The sequence below is a fragment of the Rutidosis leptorrhynchoides genome, chromosome 7, assembly GCF_046630445.1.
Source record: "Rutidosis leptorrhynchoides isolate AG116_Rl617_1_P2 chromosome 7, CSIRO_AGI_Rlap_v1, whole genome shotgun sequence".
Taxonomy (NCBI): Eukaryota; Viridiplantae; Streptophyta; class Magnoliopsida; order Asterales; family Asteraceae; genus Rutidosis; species Rutidosis leptorrhynchoides.
Window position 1 is genome coordinate 43384726 of NC_092339.1, and position 12121 is coordinate 43396846.

Sequence of the window (12121 nt, forward strand, 5' to 3'; positions counted from 1 at the left end):
CATTGTATACATGTCTATGGTATCTCAAGATTACATAATATACAATACAAGTTGATTAAGTTTTGGTTGGAATAGATTTGTTACCAATTTTCACGTAGCTAAAATGAGAAAAATTATCCAATCTTGTTTTACCCATAACTTCTTCATTTTAAATCCGTTTTGAGTGAATCAAATTGCTATGGTTTCATATTGAACTCTATTTTATGAATCTAAATAGAAAAATTATAGGTTTATAGTCGGAAAAATAAGTTACAAGTCGTTTTTGTAAAGGTAGTCATTTCAGTCGAAAGAACGACGTCTAGATGACCATTTTAGAAAACATACTTCCACTTTGAGTTTAACCATAATTTTTGGATATAGTTTCATGTTCATAATAAAAATCATTTTCTCAGAATAACAACTTTTAAATCAAAGTTTATCATAGTTTTTAATTAACTAACCCAAAACAGCCCGCGGTGTTACTACGACGGCGTAAATCCAGTTTTACGGTGTTTTTCGTGTTTCCAGGTTTTAAATCATTAAGTTAGCATATCATATAGATATAGAACATGTGTTTAGTTGATTTTAAAAGTCTAGTTAGAAGGATTAACTTTTGTTTGCGAACAAGTTTAGAATTAACTAAACTATGTTCTAGTGATTACAAGTTTAAACCTTCGAATAAGATAGCTTTATATGTATGAATCGAATGATGTTATGAACATCATTACTACCTTAAGTTCCTTGGATAAACCTACTGGAAAAGAGAAAAATGGATCTAGCTTCAACGGATCCTTGGATGGCTCGAAGTTCTTGAAGCAGAATCATGACACGAAAACAAGTTCAAGTAAGATCATCACTTGAAATAAGATTGTTATAGTTATAGAAATTGAACCAAAGTTTGAATATGATTATTACTTTGTATTAGAATGATAACCTACTGTAAGAAACAAAGATTTCTTGAGGTTGGATGATCACCTTACAAGATTGGAAGTGAGCTAGCAAACTTGAAAGTATTCTTGATTTTATGAAACTAGAACTTTTGAAATTTATGAAGAACACTTAGAACTTGAAGATAGAACTTGAGAGAGATCAATTAGATGAAGAAAATTGAAGAATGAAAGTGTTTGTAGGTGTTTTTGGTCGTTGGTGTATGGATTAGATATAAAGGATATGTAATTTTGTTTTCATGTCAATAAGTCATGAATGATTACTCATATTTTTGTAATTTTATGAGATATTTCATGCTAGTTGCCAAATGATGGTTCCCACATGTGTTAGGTGACTCACATGGGCTGCTAAGAGCTGATCATTGGAGTGTATATACCAATAGTACATACATCTAAAAGCTGTGTATTGTACGAGTACGAATACGGGTGCATACGAGTAGAATTGTTGATGAAACTGAACGAGGATGTAATTGTAAGCATTTTTGTTAAGTAGAAGTATTTTGATAAGTATCTTGAAGTCTTTCAAAAGTGTATGAATACATATTAAAACACTACATGTATATACATTTTAACTGAGTCGTTAAGTCATCGTTAGTCGTTACATGTAAATGTTGTTTTGAAACCTTTAGGTTAACGATCTTGTTGAATGTTGTTAACCCATTGTTTATTATAACAAATGAGATGTTAAATTATTATATTATCATGATATTATGATATATAATATATCTTAGTATGATGTATATACAGTTAAATGTCGTTACAACGATAATCGTTACATATATGTCTCGTTTCGAAATCATTAAGTTAGTAGCCTTATTTGTACATATGTATTTCATTGTTAATACACTTAATAATATATTTACTTATCATTTAACATAATTAACCAAGTGTATCAATATCTTAATATGATTCATATGTACCTAGTAAGACGTTGTTGTAACGATAATCGTTATATATATCGTTTTCGAGTTTCTTAAATTAATAGTCTCATTTTTATGTATATAACTCATTGTTAAAATACCTAATGAGATACATACTTATAATAAAAACATGTTAACTATATATATAACCATATATATGTCATCGTATAGTTTTTATAAGTTTTAACGTTCGTGAATCACCGGTCAACTTGGGTGGTCAATTGTCTATATGAAACATATTTCAATTAATCAAGTCTTAAAAAGTTTGATTGCTTAACATGTTGGAAACATTTAATCATGTAAATATCAATCTTAATTAATTTATATAAACATGGAAAAGTTCGGGTCACTACAGTACCTACCCGTTAAATAAATTTCGTCCCGAAATTTTATGCTGTTGAAGGTGTTGACGAATCTTCTGGAAATAGATGCGGGTATTTCTTCTTCATCTGATCTTCACGCTCCCAGGTGAACTTGGGTCCTCTACGAGCATTCCATCGAACCTTAACAATTGGTATCTTGTTTTGCTTAAGTCTTTTAACCTCACGATCCATTATTTCGACGGGTTCTTCGATGAATTGAAGTTTTTCGTTGATTTGGATTTCATCTAACGGAATAGTGAGATCTTCTTTAGCAAAACATTTCTTCAAATTCGAGACGTGGAAAGTGTTATGTACAGCCGCGAGTTGTTGAGGTAACTCAAGTCGGTAAGCTACTGGTCCGACACGATCAATAATCTTGAATGGTCCAATATACCTTGGATTTAATTTCCCTCGTTTACCAAATCGAACAACGCCTTTCCAAGGTGCAACTTTAAGCATGACCATCTCTCCAATTTCAAATTCTATATCTTTTCTTTTAATGTCAGCGTAGCTCTTTTGTCGACTTTGGGCGGTTTTCAACCGTTGTTGAATTTGGATGATCTTCTCGGTAGTTTCTTGTATAATCTCCGGACCCGTAATCTGTCTATCCCCCACTTCACTCCAACAAATCGGAGACCTGCACTTTCTACCATAAAGTGCTTCAAACGGCGCCATCTCAATGCTTGAATGGTAGCTGTTGTTGTAGAAAAATTCTGCTAACGGTAGATGTCGATCCCAACTGTTTCCGAAATCAATAACACATGCTCGTAGCATGTCTTCAAGCGTTTGTATCGTCCTTTCGCTCTGCCCATCAGTTTGTGGATGATAGGCAGTACTCATGTCTAGACGAGTTCCTAATGCTTGCTGTAATGTCTGCCAGAATCTTGAAATAAATCTGCCATCCCTATCAGAGATAATAGAGATTGGTATTCCATGTCTGGAGACGACTTCCTTCAAATACAGTCGTGCTAACTTCTTCATCTTGTCATCTTCTCTTATTGGTAGGAAGTGTGCTGATTTGGTGAGACGATCAACTATTACCCAAATAGTATCAAAACCACTTGCAGTCCTTGGCAATTTAGTGATGAAATCCATTGTAATGTTTTCCCATTTCCATTCCGGGATTTCGGGTTGTTGAAGTAGACCTGATGGTTTCTGATGCTCAGCTTTGACCTTAGAACACGTCAAACATTCTCCTACGTATTTAGCAACATCGGCTTTCATACCCGGCCACCAAAAATGTTTCTTGAGATCCTTGTACATCTTCCCCGTTCCAGGATGTATTGAGTATCTGGTTTTATGAGCTTCTCTAAGTACCATTTCTCTCATATCTCCAAATTTTGGTACCCAAATCCTTTCAGCCCTATACCGGGTTCCGTCTTCCCGAATATTAAGATGCTTCTCCGATCCTTTGGGTATTTCATCCTTTAAATTTCCCTCTTTTAAAACTCCTTGTTGCGCCTCCTTTATTTGAGTAGTAAGGTTATTATGAATCATTATATTCATAGATTTTACTCGAATGGGTTCTCTGTCCTTCCTGCTCAAGGCATCGGCTACCACATTTGCCTTCCCCGGGTGGTAACGAATCTCAAAGTCGTAATCATTCAATAATTCAATCCACCTACGCTGCCTCATATTCAGTTGTTTCTGATTAAATATGTGTTGAAGACTTTTGTGGTCGGTATATATAATACTTTTGACCCCATATAAGTAGTGCCTCCAAGTCTTTAATGCAAAAACAACCGCGCCTAATTCCAAATCATGCGTCGTATAATTTTGTTCGTGAATCTTCAATTGTCTAGACGCATAAGCAATCACCTTCGTTCGTTGCATTAATACACCACCGAGACCTTGCTTTGATGCGTCACAATAGATCACAAAATCATCATTCCCTTCAGGCAATGACAATATAGGTGCCGTAGTTAGCTTTTTCTTCAATAACTGAAACGCTTTCTCTTGTTCATCATTCCATTCAAATTTCTTCCCTTTATGCGTTAATGCAGTCAAGGGTTTTGCTATTCTGGAAAAGTCTTGGATGAACCTTCTGTAGTAACCAGCTAGTCCTAAAAACTGGCGTATGTGTTTCGGAGTTTTCGGGGTTTCCCACTTTTCAACAGTTTCTATCTTTGCCGGATCCACCTTAATACCTTCTTTGTTCACTATGTGACCGAGGAATTGAACTTCTTCCAACCAAAATGCACACTTTGAAAACTTAGCGTACAATTCTTCCTTCCTCAATACTTCTAACACCTTTCTCAAATGTTCACCGTGTTCTTGGTCATTCTTTGAGTAAATAAGTATGTCATCAATGAAAACAATGACAAACTTGTCAAGGTATGGTCCACACACTCGGTTCATAAGGTCCATGAACACAGCTGGTGCATTAGTTAAACCAAACGGCATGACCATAAACTCGTAATGACCGTAACGTGTTCTGAAAGCAGTCTTTGGAATATCATCTTCTTTCACCCGCATTTGATGATACCCGGAACGTAAGTCAATCTTTGAATAAACAGACGAGCCTTGTAGTTGATCAAATAAGTCATCGATTCTCGGTAGTGGGTAGCGGTTCTTGATGGTAAGTTTGTTCAACTCTCGGTAGTCGATACACAACCTGAATGTACCATCTTTCTTCTTGACAAACAAAACAGGAGCTCCCCACGGTGATGTGCTTGGTCGAATGAAACCACGCTCTAAAAGTTCTTGTAATTGGCTTTGTAGTTCTTTCATCTCGCTGGGTGCGAGTCTGTAAGGAGCACGAGCTATTGGTGCAGCTCCTGGTACAAGATCTATTTGAAATTCAACGGATCGATGTGGGGGTAATCCCGGTAATTCTTTCGGAAATACATCGGGAAATTCTTTTGCAATGGGAACATCATTGATGCTCTTTTCTTCAGTTTGTACTTTCTCGACGTGTGCTAGAACAGCATAGCAACCTTTTCTTATTAGTTTTTGTGCCTTCAAATTACTAATAAGATGTAGCTTCGTGTTGCCCTTTTCTCCGTACACCATTAAGGGTTTTCCTTTTTCTCGTATAATGCGAATTGCATTTTTGTAACAAATGATCTCTGCTTTCACTTCTTTCAACCAGTCCATACCGATTATCACATCAAAACTCCCTAACTCTACTGGTATCAAATCAATCTTAAATGTTTCGCTAACCAGTTTAATTTCTCGATTCCGACATATATTATCTGCTGAAATTAATTTACCATTTGCTAATTCGAGTAAAAATTAACTATCCAAAGGCGTCAATGGACAACTTAATTTAGCACAAAAATCTCTACTCATATAGCTTCTATCCGCACCCGAATCAAATAAAACGTAAGCAGATTTATTGTCAATAAGAAACGTACCCGTAACAAGCTCCGGGTCTTCCTGTGCCTCTGCCGCATTAATATTGAAAACTCTTCCGCGGCCTTGTCCATTCGTGTTCTCCTGGTTCGGGCAATTTCTAATAATGTGGCTCGGTTTTCCACATTTATAACAAAAGAATTCGGATAGCTAGAATTGTCTTCACAACTATCTTGTATCAAAGTTATTGTGTGCTATATTTCATGCTTTATGTAAAATAAGCGGTATTGTAAGTTTGTAAAATATTGTATAAAAGTTTGAACGCGAAATATTATTATAATCAGTTTTTCATATAGAATTGTAGTAGTTGAATTGTATATTAGCTACTAAGTATGAACTTAACGGGTAGGTACTACCCGAATTTAAACTTATAAAACGCTAATATGAAGAAAAAGCTTTTATAAATGAGTTCATATTATGCTACGAAATACTATTAACTACTCTTAATATTCTGTATGATTAACTTGTTCCATTTAACTATTTTGAAGGAAATGGCACCGACTACTCGACACACCGTGAATATGAATGAAGAGGAATTCCGTACTTTTCTAGCTTCAAACATAGCCGCAGTACAGGCTGCGCTACATACCAACAATAACCTTGGATCTAGCAGTACAGGAAATCGTGTAGGATGCACCTACAAAGAATTCACTGCCTGCAAACCTTTGGAATTTGATGGAACCGAAGGACCGATCGGATTGAAACGGTGGATCGAGAAGGTTGAATCGGTGTTTGCCATAAGTAAGTGTACTGAAGAGGACAAAGTGAAGTACGCTACGCATACCTTCACAGGTTCTGCGTTAACATGGTGGAATACCTATCTAGAGCAAGTGGGACAAGATGATGCGTACGCACTACCGTGGTCAGCATTCAAGCACTTGATGAACGAGAAGTACCGTCCCAGAACCGAGGTCAATAAGCTCAAGACAGAACTTAGAGGGTTACGAACCCAAGGATTTGATATTACCACGTACGAAAGACGATTCACAGAATTGTGCCTATTGTGTCCGGGAGCATTCGAAGATGAGGAAGAGAAGATCGACGCGTTTGTGAAAGGATTACCGGAAAGAATCCAAGAAGATATAAGTTCACACGAGCCCGCCTCCATACAACAGGCATGTAGAATGGCTCACAAACTAGTGAACCAGATTGAAGAAAGAATTAAAGAACAGACTGCTGAAGAGGCCAATGTGAAGCAAGTCAAAAGAAAGTGGGAGGAAAACGGTGATAAGAATCACCAATACAACAACAACAGCAATTACAACAATAATCGCAACAATTATCCCAGCAATCGCAACATCAATCGCAACTACAACAAACGGCCCAACAACAACAACAACAACAACAACAGCAACTACAACAATCATCCCAACAACAATAATAACCGCAACAACAACAACAATCAGAAGCAACTATGCCAAAGGTGTGAAAAGAATCACTCGGGGTTCTGCACCAAATTTTGCAACAAGTGTAAAAGAAATGGTCATAGCGCGGCGAAGTGTGAGGTCTACGGACCAGGGGTTAATAGAACGAAAGGAACAAATGGTGTCGGAACGAGTAATGGCGGAGCAAGTAGTGTCGGAGCAAGTTATGCCAATGTAGTTTGTTATAAATGTGGAAAACCAGGCCACATTATTAGAAATTGCCCGAACCAGGAGAACACGAATGGACAAGGCCGTGGAAGAGTTTTCAATATTAATGCGGTAGAGGCACAGGAAGACCCGGAGCTTGTTACGGGTACGTTTCTTATTGACAATAAATCTGCTTACGTTTTATTTGATTCGGGTGCGGATAGAAGCTATATGAGTAGAGATTTTTGTGCTAAATTAAGTTGTCCATTGACGCCTTTGGATAGTAAATTTTTACTCGAATTAGCAAATGGTAAATTAATTTCAGCAGATAATATATGTCGGAATCGAGAAATTAAACTGGTTAGCGAAACATTTAAGATTGATTTGATACCAGTAGAGTTAGGGAGTTTTGATGTGATAATCGGTATGGACTGGTTGAAAGAAGTGAAAGCGGAGATCGTTTGTTACAAAAATGCAATTCGCATTATACGAGAAAAAGGAAAACCCTTAATGGTGTACGGAGAAAAGGGCAACACGAAGCTACATCTTATTAGTAATTTGAAGGCACAAAAACTAATAAGAAAAGGTTGCTATGCTGTTCTAGCACACGTCGAGAAAGTACAAACTGAAGAAAAGAGCATCAATGATGTTCCCATTGCAAAAGAATTTCCCGATGTATTTCCGAAAGAATTACCGGGATTACCCCCACATCGATCCGTTGAATTTCAAATAGATCTTGTACCAGGAGCTGCACCAATAGCTCGTGCTCCTTACAGACTCGCACCCAGCGAGATGAAAGAACTGCAAAGCCAATTACAAGAACTTTTAGAGCGTGGTTTCATTCGACCAAGCACATCACCGTGGGGAGCTCCTGTTTTGTTTGTCAAGAAGAAAGATGGTACATTCAGGTTGTGTATCGACTACCGAGAGTTGAACAAACTTACCATCAAGAACCGCTACCCACTACCGAGAATCGACGACTTATTTGATCAACTACAAGGCTCGTCTGTTTATTCAAAGATTGACTTACGTTCCGGGTATCATCAAATGCGGGTGAAAGAAGATGATATTCCAAAGACTGCTTTCAGAACACGTTACGGTCATTACGAGTTTATGGTCATGCCGTTTGGTTTAACTAATGCACCAGCTGTGTTCATGGACCTTATGAACCGAGTGTGTGGACCATACCTTGACAAGTTTGTCATTGTTTTCATTGATGACATACTTATTTACTCAAAGAATGACCAAGAACACGGTGAACATTTGAGAAAGGTGTTAGAAGTATTGAGGAAGGAAGAATTGTACGCTAAGTTTTCAAAGTGTGCATTTTGGTTGGAAGAAGTTCAATTCCTCGGTCACATAGTGAACAAAGAAGGTATTAAGGTGGATCCGGCAAAGATAGAAACTGTTGAAAAGTGGGAAACCCCGAAAACTCCGAAACACATACGCCAGTTTTTAGGACTAGCTGGTTACTACAGAAGGTTCATCCAAGACTTTTCCAGAATAGCAAAACCCTTGACTGCATTAACGCATAAAGGGAAGAAATTTGAATGGAATGATGAACAAGAGAAAGCGTTTCAGTTATTGAAGAAAAAGCTAACTACGGCACCTATATTGTCATTGCCTGAAGGGAATGATGATTTTGTGATTTATTGTGACGCATCAAAGCAAGGTCTCGGTTGTGTATTAATGCAACGAACGAAGGTGATTGCTTATGCGTCTAGACAATTGAAGATTCACGAACAAAATTATACGACGCATGATTTGGAATTAGGCGCGGTTGTTTTTGCATTAAAGACTTGGAGGCACTACTTATATGGGGTCAAAAGTATTATATATACCGACCACAAAAGTCTTCAACACATATTTAATCAGAAACAACTGAATATGAGGCAGCGTAGGTGGATTGAATTATTGAATGATTACGATTTTGAGATTCGTTACCACCCGGGGAAGGCAAATGTGGTAGCCGATGCCTTGAGCAGGAAGGATAGAGAACCCATTCGAGTAAAATCTATGAATATAATGATTCATAATAACATTACTACTCAAATAAAGGAGGCGCAACAAGGAGTTTTAAAAGAGGGAAATTTAAAGGATGAAATACCCAAAGGATCGGAGAAGCATCTTAATATTCGGGAAGACGGAACCCGGTATAGGGCTGAAAGGATTTGGGTACCAAAATTTGGAGATATGAGAGAAATGGTACTTAGAGAAGCTCATAAAACCAGATACTCAATACATCCTGGAACGGGGAAGATGTACAAGGATCTCAAGAAACATTTTTGGTGGCCGGGTATGAAAGCCGATGTTGCTAAATACGTAGGAGAATGTTTGACGTGTTCTAAGGTCAAAGCTGAGCATCAGAAACCATCAGGTCTACTTCAACAACCCGAAATCCCGGAATGGAAATGGGAAAACATTACCATGGATTTCATCACTAAATTGCCAAGGACTGCAAGTGGTTTTGATACTATTTGGGTAATAGTTGATCGTCTCACCAAATCAGCACACTTCCTACCAATAAGAGAAGATGACAAGATGGAGAAGTTAGCACGACTGTATTTGAAGGAAGTCGTCTCCAGACATGGAATACCAATCTCTATTATCTCTGATAGGGATGGCAGATTTATTTCAAGATTCTGGCAGACATTACAGCAAGCATTAGGAACTCGTCTAGACATGAGTACTGCCTATCATCCACAAACTGATGGGCAGAGCGAAAGGACGATACAAACGCTTGAAGACATGCTACGAGCATGTGTTATTGATTTCGGAAACAGTTGGGATCGACATCTACCGTTAGCAGAATTTTCCTACAACAACAGCTACCATTCAAGCATTGAGATGGCGCCGTTTGAAGCACTTTATGGTAGAAAGTGCAGGTCTCCGATTTGTTGGAGTGAGGTGGGGGATAGACAGATTACGGGTCCGGAGATTATACAAGAAACTACCGAGAAGATCATCCAAATTCAACAACGGTTGAAAACCGCCCAAAGTCGACAAAAGAGCTACGCTGACATTAAAAGAAAAGATATAGAATTTGAAATTGGAGAGATGGTCATGCTTAAAGTTTCACCTTGGAAAGGCGTTGTTCGATTTGGTAAACGAGGGAAATTAAATCCAAGGTATATTGGACCATTCAAGATTATTGATCGTGTCGGACCAGTAGCTTACCGACTTGAGTTACCTCAACAACTCGCGGCTGTACATAACACTTTCCACGTCTCGAATTTGAAGAAATGTTTTGCTAAAGAAGATCTCACTATTCCGTTAGATGAAATCCAAATCAACGAAAAACTCCAATTCATCGAAGAACCCGTCGAAATAATGGATCGTGAGGTTAAAAGACTTAAGCAAAACAAGATACCAATTGTTAAGGTTCGATGGAATGCTCGTAGAGGACCCGAGTTCACCTGGGAGCGTGAAGATCAGATGAAGAAGAAATACCCGCATCTATTTCCAGAAGATTCGTCAACACCTTCAACAGCTTAAAATTTCGGGACGAAATTTATTTAACGGGTAGGTACTGTAGTGACCCGAACTTTTCCATGTTTATATATATTAATTGAGATTGATGTTTACATGATTAAATGTTTCCAACATGTTAAGCAATCAAACTTGTTAAGACTTGATTAATTGAAATAGGTTTCATATAGACAATTGACCACCCAAGTTGACCGGTGATTCACGAACGTTAAAACTTGTAAAAAAACTATATGATGACATATATATGGTTATATATATAGTTAACATGATATTATGATAAGTAAACATATCATTAATTATATTAACAATGAACTACATATGTAAAAACAAGACTACTAACTTAATGATTTTGAAACGAGACATATATGTAACGTTTATCGTTGTAACGACATTTAATGTATATATATCATATTAAGAGATATTCGTACATCATAATATCATGATAATATAATAATTTAAAATCTCTTTTGTTATTATAAACATTGGGTTAACAACATTTAACAAGATCGTTAACCTAAAGGTTTCAAAACAACACTTACATGTAACGACTAACGATGACTTAACGACTCAGTTAAAATGTATATACATGTAGTGTTTTAATATGTATTTATACACTTTTTAAAGACTTCAATACACTTATCAAAATACTTCTACTTAACAAAAATGCTTACAATTACATTCTCGTTCAGTTTCATCAACAATTCTACTCGTATGCACCCGTATTCGTACTCGTACAATACACAGCTTTTAGATGTATGTACTATTGGTATATACACTCCAATGATCAGCTCTTAGCAGCCCATGTGAGTCACCTAACACATGTGGGAACCATCATTTGGCAACTAGCATGAAATATCTCATAAGATTACAAAAATATGAGTAATCATTCATGACTTATTTACATGAAAACAAAATTACATATCCTTTATATCTAATCCATACACCAACGACCAAAAACACCTACAAACACTTTCATTCTTCAATTTTCTTCATCTAATTGAACTCTCTCAAGTTCTATCTTCAAGTTCTAAGTGTTCTTCATAAATTCCAAAAGTTCTAGTTTCATAAAATCAAGAATACTTTCAAGTTTGCTAGCTCACTTCCAATCTTGTAAGGTGATCATCCAACCTCAAGAAATCTTTGTTTCTTACAGTAGGTTATCATTCTAATACAAGGTAATAATCATATTCAAACTTTAGTTCAATTTCTATAACTATAACAATCTTATTTCAAGTGATGATCTTACTTGAACTTGTTTTCGTGTCATGATTTTGCTTCAAGAACTTTGAGCCATCCAAGGATCCATTGAAGCTAGATCCATTTCTCTCTTTTCCAGTAGGTTCATCCAAGGAACTTAAGGTAGTAATGATGTTCATAACATCATTCGATTCATACATATAAAGCTATCTTATTCGAAGGTTTAAACTTGTAATCACTAGAACATAGTTTAGTTAATTCTAAACTTGTTCGCAAACAAAAGTTAATCCTTCTAACTTGAC